The following is a 26,981-nucleotide window of genomic DNA, read 5'->3' on the forward strand; positions in this document are numbered from 1 at the left end:
ACGGGGCTGGTGCAGGCAGGGCAGCACCGTGGGTGCTCGCCTGTGATGCTGCAGCTTTCTCTGCTTGCTCCTGAGTGCGGGTGCTCTCCTTCCCTCATCATCAGCCCTAGGGTGAAGTTGCAGGTGTTACCTGGAGCTGGGCTTTTTGAACTAGGAAAGAGAGCCACCAGCTGCAGATGGAGTGTCCATTCCCGCTTCCCTCATGCCCTTCAGGGAGCTGAGAGTGCTGGGAAAATATCTAGCGTGTAGAGAAAGTTCCAGTTATGCCATAGGCATTGGAGTTGTTGTAAGCCCCATGGGCAGGTTTAAAGCAAACCAAAGGGTACAAAAATCCAAAGTTCTTCTCAAGGGGAGAAAACTAAAGCTGTGAACTCAGTGATCTCCTTCACAGACAGTGGAACATTGCAGAATAGATGACTACTGGGCTATCAAAATGAAAGGGCAAGTAGGGAAGATGATGGATGACCTGGGGAATAGATTGGAGGAAGAGGGAGTACAGAACAAAGAGTCCTTCCGTATTTTTTTTGAGATAAGGTGTGCATGGGGGAAGATAACATGCCAGTAGGTATGGTACCTGGTGCCTGGGAGTTGTTGCTTGGGGCTTGGCAGTTTTCTTTCCCTGAGGCAGGTGTGTGCCCCTGCTGCAAGGTAGATTCCAGCTGCCAGCACTAATTTCGCATGAAGACAGCCTCCTCACTGGCAGGCAGGGCTGTTTGATGCCAGTGCTGCAGATAGAAAGCTGTTACCATGAAGGGTCAGCTGCAGTCTTGATGGTAAAAGCTCCAGACTGGAGTTAATTCCTCATTAATCCTGGGAGACCTGATGTGAGAATGCTCCTCTGCTGGCATCAGCCCAGCATCTTCTTACCTGTCGTATCAATCAGCGAAGTTTCATTTCCAAAAATGACCTCGAGCAGTTATGAGGGAGGACTTCAGTCACCAGCCTTTCTTTTCAATAAGCTTGGGATACCTGATGAACAAACACTGAAGTCAAACTTGTTAACAAAGAATGCTTTCTCTTTGCTGTACAGGAGATGTTTGTCCACAAACCCCAAGGCTGAAGGAGGATCTTGTGCATCGCTGGATGTGTCTTGTCCTGTGGGGCTCTGCTGCTGTTGTTTAACTGGAAGCCCGAGTGGGATGTGTGGGCAAACTGCGCTCACTGCAGCTTGGGAGAAGCGGACGTTGTTCTGCTCAGAGCAACCGTAGGTGAACCCTCCTACCTCGCTGTTATTTGCAGAACCCATTGTTTTCACAGATAGAGCAACCTGTCTGTCTTTGTCTGCATGATGTAGCAGCTCAATAACACCTTCCACCTTTGGAAGTGGAGTCAAGCTTCAGAGGACCAACCATTTGTATGAGCCGGCAATGTGCTCCTGCGGCCCAGAAGGCCAACCGCATCCTGGGCTGCATCAAGAGGATCGTGGCCAGCAGGTCGAGAGAGGTGATTCTCCCCCTCTACTCTGCCCTTGTGAGACCTCACTTGGAGTATTGCGTCCAGTTCTGGAGTCCCCAACATAAGAAGGACATGGAACCGTTAGAGAGGGTCCAGAGGAGGGCCACGAAGATGATAAGAGGGCTGGAGCACCTTTCCTATGAGGACAGGCTGAAAGAGTTGGGGCTGTTCAGCCTGGAGAAGAGGAGGCTCCAGGGTGACCTTACAGCGGTCTTCCAGTACCTCAAGGGGGCCTACAAGAAAGATGGGGAGAGGCTGTTCAGGAGGGCCAGTTGTGATGGGACAAGGGGTAATGGTTTTAAAATAGAGGGAGGTAGATTCAGGTTGGATATTAGGAAAAAATTTTTTACCATGAGAGTTGTAGAACACTGGAACAGGTTGCCCAGAGAGGTGGTGGATGCTCCATCCCTGGAGACGTTCAAGGCCAGGTTGGACAAGGCCCTGAGCAACCTGATCTAGTTGGAGATATCCCTGTTCCTTGCAGGGGGGTTGGACTAGATGACCTTTGAAGGTCCCTTCCAGCCCTAACCATTCTATGATTCTATAAAAGACCGTGTTTACACTAACAAGAGTGCAGCTACTTGGCCTCAAGGCTGGGCACCAAGCAGACTTCGGGCATTGCTGCTGCCTGTCCACAGGCTCCATCAGCTGCCCTCTGTCAAGATCACATTCCGTAAAACAGTTCTGCCTCTTCCCTTCCTTTACGGGCATGGGGTGCAGCCAGCTGACTTCAGCTGAGAGATCATCTATAGAAGTTGTGGCTGTTAGTAGCCTTTCTGTTTTAAAGTTTTTTGGAGAATGCCAAGGAGATGGGTTTTAGAGAGCTAGATTTCAGACATGAGTTATATTCCAAGACTCCATGACTGTAAATTAAAACTCAATCTAATTCTAGCAGAGCAAATGCTTAAAGACACTTAATGCTCAACATTGCAATGATATTCCTAAAATAAATGCACTCAAACCACTAAATGAGTCATCTATTGCTCATTGTAACTAGTTACATTAGACTAAACTGATTAGAGGACGATTCAGTGTGACATGCATCCGTAGCAGTAAAGCTGAGTTGCTTTTGGCTATGGATGTCTAACAGGTAATACAGCATTATAAGGGTATTGTAGAGCAAAGTATCTAGTGCTGAGGACTCAGTGCCCACACCAGAAGTATTTCAGAAGGCTTTTACTTGTCTAGCTCTAGTCTGATCTCATAGACTAAATATCCATCAATGGACTGCTGTTGAAGCACGTGTTCTGGTTTAGATTTGTCTTCTCTGAAATTGCTCTTCAGCATGAATCAAAGCAAATGGAGATAATTGCGAGATTGCCTTTGAAGTGCTTTACTGATTAGGACTGAAACACTGACACCAACATCTCTGTGACTATGTGCTTACATTTGCTGCGATTGCAAGGATGCCACAGTGCTATAGTTGTCTGGTAATCTCATACGTATTTCCCAGAGTCAGGAAACATTATCACAGGCAACATTTTGAACTTGTCACTGAACTGTGCTCAGTTTCTCCAGGATGATTTTTCAGACATGTGCCTAGAAGAAGGTGCCCTGGATTGATTTGTCCTCATTGGCACTACCTGTTGGTAGAAATTCAGGTGGTCCTCTTGTAGCTGAAAAAGAATCTGTCATAAACAGAGCTGTAATGAAGGCAGATGATAGGTGAAAATAGGAGTCAAGGCACCTGGAGGATCCCAAGGGTGCTCTATCAGCATCTTCTTGCAAATCCTGTTTATGTGAGCTCAAGTTTTCCCCTAAAACATGGGGAAGCATTTTTGTAACAGTGAGGTGGTTTTCCCTTGAATGGCAAAAGAAAATTTTGCTATTTGCTTTTGCAGATGAGATGTATCCAGGTGCAGAAAATCCATTATATTTGGGACTTTTCTGTAAAAGAGTTCAAGAACGTTGAGAGATTGTCAACAGCTTGTTAGAAACCCCTTTGCAATAGAGGACTCCCCTGTCTGTACTTTCTCCTGTTATCCTAGATTATTAGAAGACAGCAACGCATGACATGACATGGCATACACAGCAAGTTTGGAGCTGGCCTGATAAAGGAAGAACAGAAGATCAGGTATGGTCTACATATGAGTAAATGTATGAACTAATTATGACTGTGTGACCTATTAGTTCTTCCTTTTAAATTGATGTAAGCTTCTTGCTACTCATCTTAGTAAGGCAGTGCCAACTGCGTGGGTGACATTTGGAAAGCTGCAAAATTGTTATCCCTCTCACTTTATTGAGCTTTTTTTTGTTCCGAGTGATGCCAGGGTAAGTTTGGGGAAAACGGCACTGGTTCCAGCTGGGGTTAAGGGCTCAACAAGACATGACTCGCTTCGTTTGCCATCACCTCCTTAAAAGCCCTCCAAAAAGCTCATCACAGGTTTAGCAGCAAACTGACAATCTTTTCAGCAAGAAAACAGTAAAATTCTGCCTCTGTGTAAAGTCCTCTCAGATACAATAGCTTCCTGACAGATTTATTTGTCCTGCTCAGCCATATGGTGCCCTCAGAACTTAAATTTTTAGGTGTTAATGTTATTTGGGTGCACAGTTTTCCACATGAAGTCTTACCCTACTTGGATCTTCAGTGAAATTCTATTGGTAGAACTAAGGCACACTTATTCCTCTTTAATAGCCTTGTTTTGGTAGTCTAAAGGCTGCACAAAGCATTAGGGAAATGCTGCTGCTGGGCTTACTTGTGGCCTCAACAGCAGTGTAAATCATGGGAGTGCTTTAGAACAGAGGAAAATGTTTGCAAAATTCCTGTTCTATAATTTCTATATTCACCTAGCAACTTCCTTTTCTCCTATGACTCACACAAGACATTCTTTTTTCCTCCGTATAAATAAGGACACACTGCAAGACTGTTCTTCCTCTGAAAAGGACAAACCAAACACATCTTGTGGATAAGAGGAGAGACATTTATGGGTGGTTACTTGCTGAGTTTGCATATAGAAATGCTGGACATAGATTTTTGCCAAGCTGTAAGCAGAACCTTTGCATACAGGATACTGTCCTGTCACCTGTATTTGCTTTAGTGGACTGTGGATGCTATATGAATGTCTTTAAAATGGGAAAGAGCAATGAATGCTGAGACTCCAAGCTAGTATGTGTCTGAACTTTAAGTAGAGTTTGTCTGAAACCCTACAAAATACATTAAAAGCTCCAGGGCTCCTGAAATTGGATGGATTTGATGTTACCAACCTTTCATTGCCCTCTGGAGATGGTTTTGAAGAGAACTCCAGTGCAGCACTCTAAAAAGTTTATTTCATTTGAACTTTGCACTTCCATCCAAGGCTGAAGCTTCGTGTTTGAAATATTAATGGTGGTGCCTGGAGGCAGACTGGTCCTCATAAGCTTGTGGTATTTCAGTCTAGATACAGCTACAGTGTCCGAAGGCTGGCACCCTGATTTAGTGTCTGTCTCTTTGTCCTAGTGAATGTCGAAGAAAATATTAAATTTTCATTGAGGGATGAAATTTGTCAGATGAATAATTCATTTCAGTTCCAATCTTTATGCAAGAAATTCTTTCAGTGGCTATTTTAGTTATACCAGTTCTACAGAAAAGCCTGTCACTCCTTCAGACAAGGTAAGTGGTGGGCAATTCTCTGAAAGACATTGTCTAATTCTTTTGTTGTTAGATACCACAATAACAAAAACTATGCTTTCAGACTTCAGAGGGGCTTGTGGTCTGTTTGAACATAACATATTAAAGTGAGCGATGACTTGTATTGTAAGGCTGACACAATGTAGAGTAGCTAAAAGTATGAAAGTATGAGGAAATCAAGCCTTCATTTTAGCTGTAGTCTAAGACTGATTACTGATGGCCCTGCAGACCATTAGTTTTTTAGCATTTTTCTTTTTCCAAATAAATATTATATTCACAGCAGCTTCCATAATTCATAAGACATTAAAGACTTTCACGGTAATTCAGGGTTTTTTTGTCTGTCCCCCTGCTCCCCCCTTCCCCCCCCCCCCCCCCCCATTTGGGTAGTGTCTCCTATGTAGCAATTACTCAGAATATATGCTTTCTGGTTATTTTTATTGCTATGTATTCTGCTATATTACTACAGATTAATTGCTATAGAAGAGCAGGACAAAGGGTCATACCTAGGGGTCTTGAACTTCCCAAGAATTAAAGAAGATTGAAATCAGATACCTGGGATTTGTAAGACTTCACAAAGGTGGACTGTATCTGTGAGTCTGGTTCCTACTGTAATTTCAGGAGGATTCATTCCTCTTAAGGCTTGCTAAAGAACAGATCTTCACAGCAAAAAGAAACATGACTCTATTTCTCAAATTTGTTCAACACTTCTGTCACAGATACAGTTGCTTGTAAGAATTTTCTAATAGTCTCAGCTCATTCACTTTTTGACCTAAAGCACTCACCTGGTAGTAAACCTGAAACCTTCACTCTCTATGGCAAAGGCAAATAGATTCAGCTGAGCCTTGCTGAGCAGCCAGGTGAGATTCCTGGTGCTTCCTTCTGGAATGGCAGAACGCTTTTGCTGAGGATTTGGAAAACATTTCCTTGATTTCTGAATCCACTTCAAATACACAGGGAAGGCAAAAATTACATGGAGAAAGGGTATAATAGGGGAAAAAAGAGTAACTATGTGAATGAAAGTACAGATGGAAAAGAGTGATAAGAACAGGAGTTTGGCAGGCAAGGTTTTTTAGTTTCTCGGGTCTGAGTATTAGGTACCACATTCCTCTGTGTTTTTAAGATTTTAAAAACAAAAATGAACTGGGGATTCCTGCGTTCTGGTAAATGGTTTGTTAATCTTTGAGGAAAAATATAAGGGTTAGAGGACAGCATTGAGAATTACAGTTCCCACAGACAGTGTGATGTGATTAGAGGTGGTGGCAGGGGCAAAGAGATGGCAGCTCTGGGGTGCACTGACTCAACTGTTATGCTCATGTGCTGCTTCAGAGCCAGGCATGGCTCATCTTGCTCAAAATTCACTGCTAAAATCATTATTCCTGCACTGAATTACTGGGGAAGTGTGAGATTCAGCCCTTTGAAAGGTTCCTCGAGAAGGTGATATAGCAAGCATCTCTAAAGTGCTGCCCAGGAGGAGGCAATAGTTTGTCCTTCCAGGAGCTGACTTTTATTTAAATGGACTCTGCTTTTCCCTGGGCTGGCAGAGGCACACATGTTCCCTGCCTAGTTCCCAGGCCTCCAAACTCGTGGGACTCTGGGCAGTATGCGGTCCCCGGTGTGCTGTGCTGATGAGGCACTCCTGCACACCCTCTGCCCTGCCAAGGGCATGCTTTTGTCACTGCCTCACCCTGATCTCAGCGAGGGCTTTGTGAATAGCTGGGGCTTTTGCAAGCACAGGTGTGTTGGCTGCTCATCATGTTTTTGTATCTCTGACTAATATCTGTAGGATGACTAGCACTCCCACATTGAACAAGAACTTGCATTTCTTTGAGTGCACCTTTGTACTTAAAGTACTGGTGTCTCTCCGGGTATTACAGAGCATGAAGAACAGATAAGGTCTGTTCAGCTTTCTTTGGCAAGGCCAGTTTTATTGTGTGACTGGTGATTTTGGCAGGAAGAATTACAATGTTTGGGGCCTCCGGATATTCTTCAAACTGGCTTCACACCTTCACATGAACAATGCTTAATGAAGAAATCCACACGCGGATTAGTTTTTTGCAATTGTAAATTTTAAATCAAGATAATGCATTCTCTCTAATGGCCTTGCAATGACAGTTGACTTCATCATTATCTCAGGGTATGTAATTGTCTGAATTAGATTGCAAAAACGGGCAAAGCACAGACACCCAGCTAAATTAGAATTTGTTTTTCTTCTTGCAATGGTAGTTTTTGTAACAATAGCCTTTACAACTTGGTTGTCCTGTTGATAGCCTCCTAGCAAGCATAAAACTATTAAGCACAAAGAAACCTTCTGCTAAGGGATTGCAGATAGCTATGTTGCAGCTAAGGAGACTTACTCTGGCATGAAGCAGGAATAGCCCCTTGAAGGTTGAGGAAGATACAGCAGAGTGAGTTGGAAGCAAACAGAAGATTAGGTCTGTGTTCCCACAGCAACTTGCTCTAGGTTAACTCAATTACCCTGCATCTTGACTTCCAACAAATGATGTGAAACCTCCCCTGGATAACTCAGCAGAGTTCAGTTTCTGTGGTTGGCATGATCACTGAATTGTAACCTACTGCTTCACTTGAGTGTTGGTGTTTCAACACTGCAATTGCTTTCCCATCAACAGCAGTCTACCAAGCTGCACGACCTCGTTGAGGAGCATAACGCAGTCCAGGTTATAGTCTGCATGAAGAACGAGGGTGAGTCATCTGTGTCTCATTTTCCTCACCAGCCTGTGTAATTAACTAACATGTTGAAATGTACCTGGAATTGCACAGCTCCTGTTGATTTCTACTGCTGAAATGTGAAGGGTGAGCTGCAGGGAGAATGGGGCAGAGGTAGGTGAGGCGGGCAGGGCAGTGAGAAGTGTGGGCACAGCCGGTGCGGTAATGGTGCATCTGTATCATCATCTGTATCTTCTTCATCTGTAACGATACAGGCGAACCTAGTAATTTGTGTTAGAGTCAAGAACAGCTTGAAAAATTTAATTTCACAAACAAGCAACTAGATAACAACTCTGGCCTTCCAAGACCTGCTTCCCTGCTCTGCTATAGCCTACTTTCACAATCTTGTCAAGCAGTTTGTGAGTGATTTTCAAGGAGTCTAGATATATGGCTCCCACTGAGGTATGTGCTTTCTTTCCTGCATCTCAGTTCCTTGCCCATAAAATAGGGGTTATAGCTATTTCTGCCTCCCAAAGATGTTAAGATGGGCAATTGCTAGGGTGATAGGAGATGTAAAGGCTTTGGATAAGTTTTCTTGTTCAGAGTGTTTTACAGACACTAAGTAAATGAAGCTAAAGACATCCACTTGGAGAGAGATGTTTAGACAAGGTCTGATCTTTGCACTGTTGCTTTTCAGCCAGTATTATTTCTGAGAAGCACTGGCCTTAAATCATGCAATGTAGAAGTTTAGTGATATTGTGTGTGCCTTGAGACTTTTTTTAACTGCCCAGAACTCGTGCACAAGTAAACTTCATTTTTATTGTTGTACAAGGTGCAAGGAGCTGGAGTCTTGTTACTTAGTCCCTGAAGACATGTTTCTTTTAGATGAAAAAAGCTTTCTCCCATGTGATGCTGTCCTGATTGATGGAGGCTGCATTGTGAATGAAGGGATGCTCACAGGTGTGCAGCCTTTGGAGTTTGAAATGTTAAGGCCCTGTGCAGGTTCTCTGTCAGGGAGATGTCTCTATCTGTTCTGATAGCAAATTGTTTGATTTATTACAATAATTTGCAGCAAGAGGTGGAAAAACTGTGGCTTGAATAATTCACTCTTGTCTTGGGCTTTTGAACACTGCCATTGTATGATACACATCTTATCCACATTAAAACTGAGTAGCATTAATATACTGTCACGAGTAGAGAGTGAAAATGCCCAAACACACTGAATGTGTATTTTTTGAGTTTTTGGATTCTGATCTTGTAGCAGTTCTGTTCAAGCAAGCAATGTATGAGCACAGGGGTCAGTGTTACGCCTAAACATAGAGCTACTACAAGGCATGAACTTAGTTCAGGGGCAAAATTTGACCTATGTTCCTTGATACATAATGCTCAGAGAAACCATCTGATGTACTCTGAAACTAAAACTATAATGGCTGTCACCATAAATTCACATGTGAAGTACACAAGCAAGCTAATTAGGCAAGCTTGAGCACCTAAAGGGTGATGTCACTTTCTAATATGCAGAATCCGATAGACTTTTAAATCCCCCTTAAGTGCAGCTGCACACTGTTGTTCAGACGAAAGCATTCTGGTTACTAAAACCCCCTTGCATAAAGTCCAATGCCCTGGAAAACCTACAGTATGGAAGACTACTAGAGAAACATCCTCTCCTGCAGGACAGAAGTCATATAGACAAAGCTGATGGGCAGAGGGTCAGTGAGAGCCATCATGGCATTTCTTTTCTTGTTTGCTAACCAGCACAGGGAAAGGGGCAGCACCAGAGGCTGGTAGGAGAGTGGGTTTCTCGTTGTAGTTCAAGTCCAACACAGGTCTGCTGTCCCTGAGAAGCGCTTGTTTGCACCTGATGTCTAAGGCTTGTGCAGTGTCACCTGTTTTCGAACAGCACCTGCATGGAATGATGCTGCCATGACACATATGCAATGTATGGCACATGTCTTCGCGCGGGGTTCAATACAGCTTAAGGTGACCTGGTGAAATCCATCCTCCAGCCCAAGCCAGTGAACTTCAAACTCTACAGAGATGCCTTGAAGTTCATTGGAGGCCTCTGTCATTGCTGCGTTTGAACTCAACTACATTATGTGTGTTTGTGTCCCACAAGGTAGGTACGAGGGATGTCTCTGCCCTGCAGAGAGGCACCAGCTCTGAGCTCTCAGTCTCACTCAAGATCCTTGGAATATTATTCACTTCTGTAATTCAGTTTTCAGATGCCAGAAATGGCGCGGGGTCGGGGGGGGAGATGGACAGAACAAAGCAGAATAAATCTGTCATCGTCAGGGGCAGAGCTTGGGGTGTGTTGTTCCTGGGCAGGAGCGTCAGACCCCCAAGAGGTGGTGGTGGCAGGGCAGGGAGGCTGCTTCCACCCCACCGCCCCTGTTGCTCTGACTGTTTGCAGAAGCCGGTGGCAGATGTGGTGGCTATGGCTCTCTTCCTCCTCACTGTGGCTGTGCCTCCCGCTGTCCCCGCTGCCTTGACAACAGGCACTGTGTATGCCCAAAGGAAGCTGAAGAAAAATATTTTCAGTAGGATTTATACCTGTGGGCAGATGAACCTTGTTTGCTCTGATAAAGTAAGGTGCTTCCTAGGGCATTGAAAGTTGCTGGGGGCTGTTAGGAACATGAGGTTTTTTCTTTTCCTACCCCGTCTACCCTGATCTAACCCCAGGGAAAAATCCTCTGCAGGTGCCCACACAGCAGGGTCACGCTGCAGGCAGGAGTTTTTTTCCTTACCCTGCCCAGGAGCTGGGGAAGGACCTCTGGGGATAAGCAGGGGGATGGGGTGGGCAATACCAGTGTAACTAGAGATTTCTTTAATAAATTTAGACAGGGGTGCTGACAGAAGATGGACTGGACCTGTGGGGTGTCATCCCTTCTGAGCGAAGCCGGTAAGGGAGGATTTAATTTACCAAGGACTAATCTTCTGTGTGAAAGTACTGCCCAAATGTCTAGTTAGGAGGGAGGCAGTTGCATAGGATATGGAGAGACAGCAAACAGCATGCAGCAAGAGATGTTTGGATGCATTTGGAGAGGCAGAGTGCAATGGGTGTCCCTGCTCAGCTCCTTCCCTTTGAGGAGGGCATTCGGGCACCGCTGTGGCAAGTGTAGACATAAAGGTCACTGCTAATTCAGGGGATTTGGAGAATATGCACAAAGCTTTTCAATTATGTCATTGACAGCACAGTTCAATACATATTCTTAATCTAGTCAATAAACCATTTGTCATTTAAATGTTAGGATAATGCTCCTTCTGTCAAAATTAAGTGTTGCTGACTTCAGTGCCTGTTGAATCTCACTTACCTTCTGTAAATGCTGTTAAAAGTCCATGAGATCACAGATCAAACCTGCAAAGCCCAGGTGTCCTTAGGGACTCCCTCAAATCCGTAGCAGGCTCCATCTCAATTCCAAGCCCAAAGACCACTGAAATCCTCAAGAAATAACCATAATGTAAACATTAAACATGACTATATCTGGAATTGTAGTATTTAATTCATATTACTATAATACAATAACAGACTTCAGCTCTGCAGTGTCTGTTACGCTAAACTCAAAATATTAATCTTTTGCAGTGGCCAGGAAAAATCACACACCTCATATCTACTCCCAGGTTTCATTAGTAGTTGTTAATATATCAGACACTTCAACACCACAGAGATAATCATGCTGTAATGAATGAAAGGATGAATTCATTGTGAGAGGAGAAAAATCACATTCCCAATACTTCCTCAAAGGACAGAGAGAAAATTACTATCTGACGCAAATTAATGAGAAGAGATTAATAAGTGTCAACCAATAAAATATTCTTCCACTGGGACCAAGCTGCAGGCACGTAGTACAATCTCTTCCTGGCCCTCCTCCAGTGCATCGGGGAGGCCACAGGGAATAGGGTGTGTGAGGAGCAGGCTGGGAGCCCACCAAAGGCAGACAGCCAGAGCGATTTCCACCAAGGTAGCCTTGCGGGAAGTGTCTGCTCACATAAGCAGCAGAATAAAACTGAATCCATATATCAGGAAAAATTCATATAACAAACAAAAAAAAATAATCCTCTGTAAGGTATCAAAACGTAAAGCATTCCTTGCAGACACAGCCGATTTGCACCCAGCTGGGAAGCAGTGCTGGTGGCTTGCCAAAACACAAGGAGGAGCTGTTGCTGTCTGCGTTGGTCTTATTAGCTTATTTGCATAATTACTCCTTCTTAAATGTTCACATTTTTAAACATAAAACTAGCTGTCAGCGAAGGCGAATGCTGCGAGGCATCGACAGTAAAGGAATTTCATTCAAATTGCAAAATATCCTATTGTGCATTTAATAAGATATAAATGTCTGTTGATTTTATGTGGTGTTTAGCAGTTTCACGGTGTCTCTCAAGTATTAATTCATTAATAAACGACTTATGACAAGGCTGAGAACGAGGCATAATTTTCTGGAAACAGAACAGACTTTGATCCAGAGGGACAACAGGTCCCAGATTCATTGCCCCTTTTAATAGAGCTGTGAGCCTTCACGCTGCTCACTTCCAGATGCGTTTCACTGTGCCTGTTAGTAACAGGGGATGCTAGTTGTGATCAAAGGTAAATAAAATCTATTTAAATGTCTTCTTAACATGCCAGCCTACATAGGAATGGGCTGTGTTGTGGTCTGGCAGACACAGCTTGTCAGCCAGCCAGCTTCTTAGAGGGGAAAAATGTGTGTGTGAGAAGAGAGGACTCTGAGAAATAACTTCCATGATGAAATTATAGAGCCTCCACCCAGCCCAGCCTCGCATGTGTTCAGCCTGTATTGCTGGGCCAAGGAGGGAATAAACCGCAAGGCTTCCCACAGAAAGAAACTGGGTCATGCGTCTTTGGCAGTGTGCCTTGGTGTAACTTGACAGGAGCCAACTAATTACTTATTTTTAAAACCAGGGTGTGAAGGACAAGCATCTGGTGTCTGTTGCTATGTGGATGTAAAATCTACAGCTGGAAGGGACAGCCGGGCTCCTCTTGGCTCGACTGTACCTCTTCCAGGTGTGCTGAGAGCGGGTTGACAGTGTTTATCTACCCCTGTGAGTGCACAGCATCAGCCCAAGCAGACGCACCCCCTTTCTATACTGCAGCTTCACAAATCTTCTCTGAGGGCACTTTGCCAAACTTCTTTGAGGTCCCTGCTGCAAGTTGTTTCTTCTCTGATAGCGTTTTCTTTGCTTTATCTAACAGCAGACAGTGATTGCCAAGAAGGACTCCTGTGCCTGGGCCACCCATCTGAGTGTTTTACTGTCTCAGTTACTTCACATGAAGTTGAACTTGTGCCAATTAATTATTGGGTACTTTTGGGACTCCTGAATGCATCTGACCTGCTGTCAGAAGGATGGGTAGGACAGCATGTTGCTTGCAGTTATTGGGCTCAGCTCCGCTGAACGCGGCAGGGCAGTACCTGTATGTACCACCTGAGGACTTGTGTCTCTGCATCCCTCTTACAAGCAGTCCCACTAACCACCTGCTTTTCTTCAGGTTTCAGAAAATCCATAACTTCCTATCTAGTACTCCTGTGCCCCGGGGACCTGTGTGTGGAGCCATGGTGAGCTGTCATTCCCTGGGTGTTTTGGATAAGAAGATTCAGGGAGATCTGCTGGACCTGAAAATGTTTGAGGGCACACTCTGGGTGATGTGACTCGCATCCTCTGCAGGTGTCCAAAGCACGGATACCCCCAACCCAGCCCATGGGGGTTTGTTTACTCACAGGTCAAGCTCAAATATATGCCTGTAGAGGACACTCCTTTGCAGTCCTGATCATAATAGCTGGAATTTGTTCTGTTGTTTCTACCAACCTCATGACGGATTTGCAGCACTGCGGCTGCTTTTTGATAGTCCAGCAACCTTTTTCCTTGTGGCTGCCTGCATTTGCTCTCTTAATTTGATTTGGAAACACCAGAGTGTAGGGAAGCAGGGGGAGAGCCTGGTTTCTGCTTGCTGGAAGCAGATGATCAGACTGTGCTGTTGGCCACACGGTGCAGAGAGCACAAGTCAGCCAAGCAAACGCGGAGGCAGGTTTTTATGCCCTTATGCTAAAGGCTGTTATCTCTGATTAGCAAAGGGACATCCCTATGGCGAAACCAAGGCTGGAGCCTCCAGCTGAGTGAGCAGCAAGTCTGAGAGAGACCTGGGGAGGAGATGACACGTTGAGCCTCAGGGCTCCTCTGCAGGGATGGAGAGTTGCTTGGGTGGGAGCAGGATGGGAGGAAGAATGAAGAGGAAAGGGGCTGCTCTTCTCCCTGCCACGTCCTAGCCTGGAGGGGTTCTGGGTCTCTGCAGTTAACTGCCTCGTCCTCTTTTGCTCAAGATAGATTAATCAATAAGTAAAACAGATGGCAGCTCTTTCAGCAGCACTGCGGGAAGGCATTGGGCTGGTGCTCACTCCTGTGGAAGAGCAGGCAGCAGCAGAACCACATGACAGCAGAAGGGTGAATGAGCCCTGGTAGCATGTACAGTAACAGAGCTGGAGGGCTAAAAGCATCCTACACTGAAAATTACCACCCTGTTTCTGCACAGAACATCAGTGACAGTCTTGTAAAAGCAGGAATCTGGAAGATAAAATCAGCTAGATAAGGATAATTATTTCTCTTTCCCTTCATCAGTGATATGGCATTAAATTTATGTGGAACTTGAGTTTAGAGAAACCACAAATTTTGATGCAGGTTTTTACTCTAATCAAGTCAAAAGGCACAGGGCTGTGTGGGCTTCTGCTAAGGACAAGGCTGCAGGGGGCTGTCACTGACAATGGGCAGGAGACGTGTTAGATCATAACAAAATACTTCTGCAACTGGATGCCAACAGTAAGGGGGAAACATGCTTGCATGTACTGCTGCCCCTGATTTAATAGACAGGTGTGAAGGCAAAACCAAAAAAAAAGTATCAGAAATAATGCTTTTGCTTGTACAGGAGGTAGAATACTCCAGTGCAGCTCAGGATGGGGCTGGTGCTCTTGACAACCACGTCGTTAGAGCGGGGCTGAAGGCCAGCAGTGTAAGCCCTGTTCTTTCTGAGAATGAATATTCTGCATTTTCGACCTGCAGCAAGTGCAAACTCCGAGCACACGCACTATTCATTTACCTGGGCTAGTGGCTGCAAAATGCCTTTCGACCACTCCTGGTACTGTGTTGCATCTTTGCCCAAAACAGACCCCCTGGAAGCATAGGAAAAAATAAGCAAATTCTGATTAAAGTGGAGATGCTGCTCCTGAAGTGGCATCTAAAGCACTTCATGGGCCTACAAGTCCCTCGTTTCCAACTCTATGATTTGCACTGATAGAAGATACAGACTTCTCTGAGTCCTCACCCTGTAAAGCTGCTGGCAAAATGAAACTATGCAACCAGTTTGCATGAAAACAAACTCAGAGAAACCACGTAAATGGAATAAATGTCTAAAGCACAAGTTCATCTGCAGGAGGAGGCAATGTGAGTACAGACAAGGCACCGCACTGAGAAGCACGAATGTGGGACCATGAGTCCTGCTGATAACGGTCGTGCAACCCCACTAGCAGATTTATCAGCTGTACCCCAAAGCATGGTGGTGTTTTCTTTGCTCTTCCTCTTAAGAGGCCCCTTGGGAAGCTCTGTGTTTTGAGGGTTGAAAATTGTTACATTCCCAGTCCAAATGTCCACCCAGCCAGCTTCTTCCTGATGGAAGGAGTGTGGTTTCTGCTAGCAATAGCAGGAAGACAGTGCTGTGGCAACAAGGAAATTGGTCTTGTTTCTAGGATTGCTCTGTTCCCATGGTAATGTCACTAACTTATCAAATTTCGGTTCCCAGGACAAAATCACATTTATATGTGGTTATGAAGAGAAAGGCTGCGACAAAGCCTGGAAAGCAAATTAAATATAAAGAAAAACACTGCGGTTCCTGGGAAGGACGCTGGGAAGCCAGAGTTGTTGAGACCGTGGCTCCTAAACTTGCAATCAGTGATCTGATCCCATAGCCAGAAGGCAGAAAAAGAGAAATAGTCTCCTATTAATAATAAATCACTTTAGCAAGAAAGACTCAAATGAGCTAAAGTTCAGAGGGGATTTGCTTTGTGTAATCAATGACTCAGATAACTTCTCACTTTCCTGACCTCTTCCAGGCTCCTGTAGAAGGAACAGCAATCCTACATCAATTCCTGTTTTCTTCTGGGCTGCAGAGGATGTCGTTTCACAGAAGACTGGAGAGGAACAGTACCACCTACACATGAAAAGAGCACCTGAAAGAGTGTCCAGCTTTTGCAGACGAGATGCTGTTGTAGAATTGGGAAAGGACAACTTAACACTGTTCATTTGGACTTGATCCAAACTAGAGCTTATGTTTGGGCTGAAATCCTAAAAGGATTTCCACTGGCCATGCTGCAACTGTGTGTGTGTGACTCTTACCGCAAACAAGCCTTGAGCTTGTTAAATGTCATTAGTTGATACTACAAACAAGTTTTCATTGTTTGTTTGCAAGTTAAAGATGCACACAGCCTGACAGCTAGTGAGATGCGCAGCCTGAGGTTCAACCACTGCACATCCCTCAGCTGACTTACCTCTGCTGAAGATACAGGGCATCGATAATGTTGATATGTCAGAATACCCAGAGCAGATGTAGGATCGTGGTAATTACATGTGTCACAGCAAGTGTGTTGTGCTCTACAAGTTCTTAAGTTTCCTCCTGATTTATTGCCCTGTAAATTCAGCATTGAGTTACTGACCCAGCTTGCAAAGGCTTTAAATCTCAGCAATGGAAAACTTGCTGTGGAAATGTAAATTACTGTTATTAAGGATAATTGGTATTAACACTTGAGCCAAGACTTCTGTCCTCTCTCTGCAAGTAAACATAGGCTTCTGGTTTTTGTATGTGAACAATATTATAGGCTTGTATTCAAATTTGTCTGCAAACTTGAAACTCAGGTCACATTCACTGAATACTTCAAAAGGATGCCAAGCAAACACATTACCAATGGTTATTTCAGATGGCACTGACCTGAAAACAAGTGAAAACCGTTTTGAGGAACTATGGAAAGATTTAGTTTAGAACCACCTAAGATCTAATGACACAAACCTCCAAACATGTCAACATCAGCAAGAAAAATGTCTTCAAAATTATATTCCACGTTTTCAGGTTTCTAAATAGCTCCTCTTATCCTGTCTTGATTGTTTCTATATTGATTACAGCTTAACGAATAATTAGGTACCACACTGTAAAGCTGTGATTGCAGCATGTAGTGAGTACAAAATACTGCAAAGTTAAAAGGTAGACTTCACTTTTAGAGCCATAGGCATGATCAGAGAATTGAAAATTTAGGATTTGGGAGAATGCTTGCATTTAAGGCTGTGCTGGGTTTATGTGGTGGAGTTGTGGTATCGAGGAGGGGCACGTCCATGGTCTCTACCTGGGCTGCTGCCATGCTATGGCAGGCGTGGGGAGCCTGCCTGCCCACTGTCCTTGCAGAGGACAACTTGCAGACAGCTGTCACAGTGGCCAGGAACACAGGTGTGATTCTCACAGGCAGCAAAGTCATCCTCGTCACAGGAAACAAACCGGAGAGCTCAGCTCCAGCTTCCATTGCCTGGCGATTGGCAGAAGACTACAAAGCAAACACAGCAGCTCCCCGTGTAAGCACAGCCAGGGATGGTTGGTTTTTGAGTGCCAAGGGAAATTAACAAAGCTTTTAATGTCTAATAACTGGCTCCTTGCTGGGGATTTGGAAGTAGCTTTGAGGAACAGAGGAAACCTGGGGGCTAGTTCGTATCTATCCCAGGGTACCTGGAGGTGTGGTATAGACTGTGCACCTGTTAGGGAGAAATAATTAACCTGGTGGTTCTTTGCTCAGGGCAACATGCCAAATAACTACATGAATAACTGGCAAGGCTTTGTAGATGCAGTGGCCACTTCAATCATGCTTGAAGTGTGCAGAATTAATGCAATCATACATACTTTTCTGTGTGACCATTTGCTGGGCCAAACTTCAGTGTCTAACAGAGATTAGTTACACATGGAAACACAGCTAGAAAAATCAAGCACTGCCAGGCATGAAGTTTTACACAAGGATGCTGCAGAAAACTCTGTCCCTGGTTGCCTGGTGGGATGCTGACAAGGTGGAAGTGAAATGGCATGTTATGACCTCAGTCTAAGAATAAATGCTGTCTTGTTTCTAGGAGGCATGTGCTAATACTGAGGAAAAGATCACTTTGGAAGGAGAAACCTGCAACTACCATTTTGCAATGAATGGAAAGTCCTACCAGGTTATTATAAAGCACTTCTACTGCTTGTTGCCAGAAGTAGGTTCAGAGAAAACAAAGCACTTACTTTTCCTCCCTCTTTTATTAAGCATCAGTGGTGTTCTGGCTGGAGAAAGGTGTATTTCTGTTGGTAGCTGTAACGTCACTTCACATTTTGACAACTCTGGGCAGCTTCCCCCCATGCCTCAGGTTTAACCCGAACAGCTTGCTTTCATCATCTTCTAAGACCTCAGTTGACAAGGGTGACTGCGGTGTTGTGAGCGGCTGCGCAGTGGAGTTCCTTCATGGTCACCTTCTCAATTTCAGTTTAATGAAAATCATCAGCCCCAGTCTCACATGTCACTACCAGAGCTGGAAATGGCCTCTGCTCAGCAGGGGCAGCAGGAATGAGGAATGCCCACATCTGGCAGCAGAAATCTTCAACTCCTGTCACCCAGTCCATAAAACAGCTGGTGCTGGGACAGATTTTCAGATTTTATACTCTTGGGACAGATTTTCAGGTAGGAGAAACCTGAGGCTCAGCAGTGTTATTGCTACTGTCATCAACCATCTGTTCTGCACCTGGGAAACACTTAGAATGCCTTGCTGCTCTAAGGCTGCTCTAAAGGCTGCTGCAGAGAACGTGGGGATTGCTGGCTTCCCAGCACCTCCTACGGAGCCAGCAAGGCAGAAAACAGAGCAGGATAAATCTGATGTTAGAGGAAACCCAAACCCTAAGGGAGGCAAAACCATGGTAGGGTTTGGAAGACGAGATTAGGAGGATTTTATAAATGTGTCAGGCACTCATCAGGGAGGCCTGATCCTGCCCTGGTGGAGCAATAGAGACACAAATGCCTGCCTGAGGTGGTCCGGTGCTCTTTCTTGCGGATACTGTTGAATGCAGCTGTCTTTACCAGGATGTCTTCTGGCCAGAAGTTCAGCCTTGTCGAAGAGTTTCAGAAACTCAAGTAAGGTTCTCTTTTTGAGCCAAACTAACAAAAAGTTTTCTTTAAAGTGTTGTTGACTCAGCTAGCGCTGCCCCAGGCCCATCTTTCCCACCCTCCCTTCCTCCACACAACCCCTGTTTGCATCCTTTGTGGCCGCCTTCCTCCCAGCTCCCCTACAGGAATCCCTCTGCATCAAGAGAACCTGCACCCCTCGCCCAGACTTAGCCACGGCTTATCACTGGTGCAGTACAGAAGGCAGCATTAAATGAGACTGAGAGAAAAATACAGAGGCAGACCCCCATGTATACAAATAGCCCCCCACCCCTAGCAACCCCTGCATGGCTGCTGCTGCTGTCCTCAGCAAAGCTGAAAACGACCTGATGCAGCTGGGAGTTTGACCCCAAAGATGCTCCTTCAGGACCCCCAAAGGCACATCTCCCCCAAACAAGACTCTCGCTAACTATGGATACTGCTTACTAACGATAAACAAGACGTGACACCTCTCTGAAAAGAGACAGTTCATTATTGATTATGAGGTGCTTCCTCTGGGAATGAAGTTCCCTGCCCTCTCAGAGGGACCTCGTGTGGTGGTTTGGGAGCTGCTTTATTATCTCAGCAATTCCTGTGTCTTTGGGTCCACAAAGACAGTTGAGGAGAAAATGCCAGTAAATGCCAAGCTGCAGCTGCAGGAGCTACTGCAAATATGCACACCCTGCTCCCTTTCCATGGCTCCCAGTACCAGAGGGAAAACACTGCCTGGAATAAAGTGGCAGTGTTCCCTTTCCCATTACAGCCTCTTTCAAAACTTAATCCTAATTTTGCCCAGTGCACTCTGCCCTATCCTCTCCCCACATACAACTTGCCCTCTGGAAACCGCCACTGCCTTCTCCAGGGCCAACACGTGTCCCTGCTCTGATGTACCCACAGGTGCTGAGCCAGCGGGTGCTCTGCCACAGGGTCAGCTACGCGCAAAGTTTATGTTTTCCTGCTTTGTCCTCCATCAGTTACTACGTAGCTATGTGTGGTGATGGCGCCAGTGACTGCAGGGTACGCAGGAGCTCATCTCCCGTTCGTGTTAAATTCCCTCTCTTTCAACCTAACGAGTGCAGTGATGAGAGGCTGCTCAACGCCACTTGTCACCAGCATTTCCCAAGTGAGCCCATGGGTACGCTCCATCAGCGTGTCACTCTAAAATACTAACTACACGCATTTTTTTATACTAACATACACAGTAACAGAGAATTACTTATTGGTTTTGGTTTTTTCCCCCCCCTGGAAATAGGGGCAAGAGACTTTTTTTTACACGTTTCTTATACAATTGTAAATTTGAAGGTCTTAGCCATAAAAATAATTATTATATACCTGATACATTATTATAATTTATTATATATTATAATATATCCAGTAAATGATAGACACTATAATAATATATTATTATAATAAATATGTTATAATGATATAATTTTATAATAATGCATTAGCTTGCTTTGTAAAAGTTGTCTGTAGCCTACACTTGAGCACTAAACCAGAGGTGATGAGGCCAGGGAGCTCATAAGAGAGAAAAAAAAGAAATACAAACAGGAGATTGAAAGGACTAGAAAGGGGATAAAATTGTAATATAAATAGTTTAGGAGACTGTTTAACAGGAGGGGAATGCACAAACTCCAGTATGGGAAACAGCATACAGGGTAGTCAAAGGATTGTAAATAGGTATACTGGGATTAAATGAACAAAAGAAATATTTAAGCTCCAGGAAAGGGAAGATATCTGGAAAATGACATCAGCTGGGTCACAGAATAGAGGAAGATCAATTACAAAGGATACTTGAAGCAAAACTTGTAAAGCACCAGTAAACACGCTGCACAGGGCGAGGGGTAGATAGCAGGATGGGTGTTTCTTCATCTTCTGACTCCCATGGATTTCAGGCTCTGAAAATGGCCCATGCAGGGATACCACTGTCAGAGCAGGCGGTATCTGTGGCCTCACCTTTCACTTCCCAAATCCCCAACATCCAGCGTGTGCTGGAGCTGATCAGATGAGTTTGCTGGGTGCTGCCCCGGTGCAGTCACAGGGTGCTGCTGTCTGCAGTGGGAGCACACTGCTCTCAAAGATGCTGATAAACCAAATTTCATTCCTTAGTAAAACATAGCAGAAGGGTTTTCAAATTGGTTTTGATTCTGGAATTCCAGTGCTGGGAGGATTTTTGTGATTTTAGGAGAACATTGCCCATGGTGGCTGATATTTTTGGAACAGGTACAGCAGTAGAGTCACATGAAAAGGCAAGTATAACAGTGACCACAGAATAGATTTGCTTGCCATTGTTTTAAAACATATATATCCATATGCCACACACAGTTGTGGAGCAGTCAGTAATAATGCCATTTAACCAAATGTATGCAAAGAAAATTACCTGTTCGTGTAGAAATGCGCTGGATTCCTAGAACTGTTGAGCAAATTAGCAATGAAAAATCAACAGCAGCTTAAGCCAGGTATTAAAATTGTAGCTGCAGAATAAAACCAAAGAAACAAAAGACTGCAGATGAAGGGTAGTTAAGTGGCTCTGCAATATCTTAAGGCCAAAATATTTGTCTATGGTATTTGAACTGTTTGCTGTTCTTATTAGAGACCCAAAACACAGATCCTAAAAGTAGAAACCATCTGCAGCACTAAAGCCACAGCACTGTAGCTGTACTGGGGTTTTTAGCTTTGTTTTGGGTTTTGAGCAGGGAAGATGGAGATGCTTTGGTCACTTTCTTTGCTGTGGTTAAATACATGACCCTTTGCAGCCTGATTCAATTTGTCGGTACCACTCTGCTGGTTTGGGTGAGTGTTTCATGCCCATCTTTTATCAGTATGCTCACTGTAGGTTTTTATCTTTAGTGATATTACTTGGCAGGGAAGAAAAGGCATACAGAGCTTCAAGGAGTGTTGGAGACGTGAAAAGCTGAGTAATTACCGGCAGGGAGTAGATTGGTTGTAGGGACCCCCAGAATCGGGGGAAAAGCCCAGCGATAAAACTTCATCTCTTCCAAAAGAAGAAAGGGAATTAGAAGGGGGTGAGCCCTGCCTAGCTGGGTGGAGGAGGCCCAGGAGCAGGACTTGCTGTGAAATGGGGTCTTTGGGAGAGCAGCTGCCTCTCTCAGCTGGAGAAAAAAGCTTGAAAAGGAAGTGAGTGTCTCAGGCAGACAAAGAAGGGTAGTTAAGGAAGAATTACCATTGTGTATCACCAGTATGTGATGAATCCTCTCAAATTTTAACTCCATGAAGGAAATTCATGTATGGATTTATTCTGGGCCACGTCTCTAGCCTCAGTTCATGCACATCTTCTGTGCACAGTCCTGCGAAGGATGAAGGGCAGAAAGCAAAGTGAGATGCTGCAAGTGTGCAAGGCATGGCCCAGCCTTGGTGGCAAACAGGAACTGCTGATGAGTCACCACATCAGGTCAGCTTCCCCAGCCACTAGATTGGGTGCATCATGTCCAAACTACCCAAAGAGATTTCAAACCTGGCATGAAGTAAAACTCTGGCATTCATTGGTATTACTGTGGGCTGGGAGAGTGTGACGTGATCTGCGTGGTTCAAGGGGCGTTGGTATCTGCTGCAAGAAGGATGGAAAACATTCAAATGCCACATTCAAATGTTGAGTCACCCACAAGTGCTATGAATTAGCAAGGGGTTTAGTGAGACCCAGCTAGCAAGCTGAGCTTGCTAGTCCTTCTGAGGTTGTATCAGGGCCATGAGGCTGCTGTTGCTGGCATGACATTGCTCTGAAATAGCATTGGATGCTGCAGTTTGTATCAACAAAGTTGTCATCGTTTCTCAGGTGGTGCTGCCTTTGTTTTTGTTCCAGAAACAGCAAATCTCTTGGAATCACCAGTATTTTATAGAAGACACCATCGTTACCGTTGTGATTTGCCTAACAAGTAAGCAGCTTGGGGAAGCCAGCTGTTTCTGTTTGAGAGCCTGAGTGTAAATAGTTGACTTCATTTCCCAATAAAAATTAAAATGAGGAGCCAAGTTCTGCTGTCAGTAACATCATAACCATTGATGCTAGAGCAATTCTCAGGGCCTAGACTGTGGGATTTGGCTCATAGTCCTTTGTAAACACTGCTGCAGAACTCTGTACATAGCTAATAGGGTTTGGATGTGAGACTCGACTGGAAGAGGAGTGGTTGCTGTTCTGACTGTTAGCGGGGCTCAGACAGCGTAACTTCAACTCCTGGTCTCCTGTGTGTTGCCAGCATGAGACTCGGTATGGCTCTTAGGCTCCCATGGAGACCCTCACCTGCAAGTGAGGATGGTATTCCTCATCCTCTCTGTGTGTTCTCCTGATGGGGGGGATTCAGAGGAGGTTCAGATGCAAAATAGTGGCAATCAAAGCCATTTCTTGCCTGCTTATTAGGGCCAGGCTTTGCAGCTTGCACCTGTGATGAGCAGCTGGGGAGGTGTGTGTGTGGCTCTGCTTGCCCAGCAAACCCAGAGGAATCCTGGTGGACTGGGGACTGCAAAGGCCTCTGTTTTCTCTCCAGTGAGCTTGCCTGAAGCCTACCCAAAGCTCTCCCCTCCCTTACTGCTCTCCATCCTCCTCAGCGTGTGCTTTACCACAATCCTGCAAACCTAGGGCTTCCTTCTGGTGAAGCAACAGCCCTGGTGTGTAGCTCTGGCCAGCCAGAGGTGAGTCCCTCTGTTTGCCTCTGATCCTTGCACATCACCTTGCTGCTGCGTGCGGGGGCTGCTCCAGCCTCGCCAGGGGCCAGCCCGAGGGTTAGCACACGGGTGTTTTTCAGGAGCCTCCTCTGAAGCACCCAGGGAGCTGCCATCTGGAAATGCGCGAGAAGCGGCGGTCGGTGCCGGTGCCCCGGAGCTGCGGCGGGCGCCCATCCCCGGCGCGGCCGGGCGGCTGCGAGGCAGCGGCTCGGGGTGGCCGCGGGGATCGCCGGCCTCTCTCCCTGCGCTCCCCTTTGCTGCCCTCTCCCGGGGTTCGGCCGCACAGCTCCTCCGGGAAACGAACTGCCCTGCGGCCGGGGGTTTCTGGAATCCAACCTGGCTTAAAAAACCACCAAGCTGATTTTTTCTGTTGTTTTGGTTTGTTTGTTTGTTTGTTTGTTTGTTTTTTAATGTACAGTTTTCACTCCTGTGGGTGATACCTGGTTGTTATAGTAGGCTGGAAAGAGGAAGGAATTGCTGTTTATAGCTCACAGCTGCTGGAGAGAGCAGGAGCAAAATGCTGGGTGTTACCTTACAGACCTTGCTCTCCAGGGAACCCAACCGTGTTCCCCATCAGCCAAGGGCAAACGGTGCCAGCAGCAGTGCCCAGAGCACTGTCCTCAGTTATGAAGACACTGTGCTGTGGCTGCTGTCTTCTATCAACTGCATCATTGTGGCCTTTGTCTTTTCCAAAGAAAAGCCTTTCTGCAAGCCCATTTACACCAACTGTGAGTAGAGCTGGAGTGACGTGTACTCCACAGACTGCCCCAAAATCACCCTGGCAGCAGAGGCTGCAAGGGAAGGGATGCTGTGCATTTTTCTGTACCCGCACCAGTGACTGACATGTAAAATAATAGTTGGTATATGTGAGCTCCTACTCATCTGTTACAAAAAAGCTCAGTGATCCCTGCTTATGTTTGAGCATAAGCTTCTTCCTTGAGATAGGAAGCAGCAGAGCTGACAAAGGAGACTGCTTCTTGTTTTGGGAAATATGTGCTTTGCAGAAGATGGTGGGCTGGATTTAGTGCAGAACTGTGTATTATTGTGAACACAGAGAGCACATGAGGATCAGATGTGTTTGTTTTGAAATAGACACATCAAAAAGAGTTCCTCTGAGATTCAGTCTTACCTTGCCTGACTTCCATTCCTAGAGACGAGAGAGAAAAGCCCGTGATAATAAAACTGTTAAAATCCTCTCACAATAACCTTTCTTTTTCTGTTTGAGTTTTGCAGAGATGATTTAGCACTTCTAGCCATCTGTTGACTGATAGCTCCTTTGCAATTGCTGCTCATGGATGAGAGGGCAGGACTTCAATTAATCTCAGCAGAGTTGATTCTGTTAGGTATTTTGTTAAAAGGCGGGTTCCAAACCCGTTTCACAGCGCTCTGGTCACCCACAGAAGACAGTTGAGACCAGAAAGAAGCTGCCCTGCAAGCAGCCAGGCTGAGACAGGATAGAGGACTCTGTCAGCTGAGAAATCTGCGCATGTGTCTCTGTGTTTTGTCCCTGTTTGAAGACAGTCTCTAGGTGGAAGTGAAAGGCAATTCCTTTGTTTTTGCCACCCACTCAGCCCTATCCCCTCTCTTCCCTGGCAGTCAGAAGGTTGCCAGGAGGCCATTGGGAGCTGTTGGCCCAACTTGCCAGCTAGTTTTAAGATGCTCAGCTCCTGGTAATTGCCAGGAGTTTGGCACCTCTGGACACCTGAGCCATTTGCCATCGCTCTGTGGCCTCCTGCTTCTTTGGAAGAGGATGCAAAGCCAAACTCTTCCTGTGAAAGGCACAGGCATAGCCCATCTTTGCACGGTGTCGGTCGCAGAAAAACCTGGCCCTCCCTGGCAGGGCAGCCCACGGGAACACGCAGCCTCCTCTGCTGCCTGAGGTTCAGGTGTGCGGCTGAGCACACAGAGGAGGGAGCGCAGGAGAAAGGATGGTGGTGTGGATCACTGCAGTGCCCCTTCGAGGCAGTTTTCTGTGGTTGCAGAAGAATCTGAGCGTGCCAAATCACTTGTGCAAGAAAAAACAGTGCAGGTGGTGGGCTTTGCAACAGTCTGCTGGGGAGTAGCTCCTCTGGTTTAGATTCTACAGTTCTTCTCTTTTTTTGGGGGGGAAAGAAAGACATTTTACATGTTGGCAGTTTTACAGCATTAGCATTTGGGGCTCCTGTCAGCACGTTTGCAGAGTTTGGTCATTAAACCCGCTTCTTCCCAGGGCCACAAATGCTCTTCTTTCCCGAGATGTATTTTCAGCCCTCCTGGCCCTCCAGCTTCCAATCTGCCTCTTCCTCTTCATCACTGACATTGATGCTGTGCACAGTGACATGCAGGGGAGCACAAACGAAATGTGCATTTCATTTTTGTGTATTTTGCTGGCCCTTTACCTAAGCACACAGAGAAGCTACGGTCATCTTGGGAATGAATTTGCTGATGTGATGCTGACTGGGCAGCCCTTTCAGACTTCTCTAAAATCCTTCAGACAAAAGGCTTAATTAATGAGATAGTCCTCCTCTCCTGTAAAGACTGGCTGGCAACGGGGAGAAGAATAAGTCCTTATAGCTTGCAGAGCTTTTCTTCCTAACAAAAAAGCACAATAGGGCAGATGATTGTGGTTTTGTTGGCCGGAGAAGCGAGTGGGCAGGGACTGCTGCTGCTGCCCCACACCTCCCAAAGCACCATGAGCTCCCACAGGGCCGTGGCTGCCCCAGCCCTCCCAGGCACCCAGCCAGGGCACAGTGCAGGCAGCTGCCTCTGGCTGTGCTGCCCAATGTTGGGAATGGCTGAGCCCTGTAGCTTGTCCCCGGCCATCCTGCACGGCGTGGCTTCGAGTGGAGGCCTGGCATTAGGATGGACATGCACAGAGGGAGAGGAGCAGCATGTTGTGTGTTAGCTGCAGCTCCCCAGAAGCATTTGGGTGCTGGATCCTTCCCCGGGCACCTGATCTGCGAGTTTCAGCAGTAGCTTAAGTAGCTGCGGGGAATCTGGCACCAAACCTTCCAAGATCTCTGTGACAAGGAATTACTGCCACTTCCTACTGCCTCCTCCATGCTTGCCACTGGGAAAATGTTAGTCAGCCTCTCAAATCATTAGGAACAGATGCAAATCTTGGCAAGGCATTTAAACCTAATTGCTGTTCGTGTTTTTTCCACCAGTTCCTTTGCACTCCAGTGATCTGGAGTTTACATCTTACTGATGCGCTTGGTCCCCTTTTGAGTGTCTTTTTATGGAGGTGAGTGCATTTGTTTACCACCTGTTCCCTAGGGTGAATGGGAGCAGTGTCAGGTCAGGGCTTTCTACCCCCACTTGCAGCAACACTCTTCCTGCAGAAGCATAAACCCTCAGGCTTTTTTTTTTCCTTAAGACTCAATGTGTGTCAGTCAAACCCATTT

General features: G+C 45.7%; 1 pseudogene; it reads left to right on the forward strand.

The window, feature by feature from the left end:
• Window positions 1–454: 454 nt before the first annotated feature.
• Window positions 455–24,334, forward strand: LOC104382342 (putative cation-transporting ATPase 13A5; annotated as a pseudogene).
• The last annotated feature ends 2,647 nt before the right edge of the window (window positions 24,335–26,981 follow it).

Source organism: Tauraco erythrolophus, chromosome 11 (genome assembly GCF_009769465.1).
Source record: "Tauraco erythrolophus isolate bTauEry1 chromosome 11, bTauEry1.pri, whole genome shotgun sequence".
NCBI lineage: Eukaryota > Metazoa > Chordata > Aves > Musophagiformes > Musophagidae > Tauraco > Tauraco erythrolophus.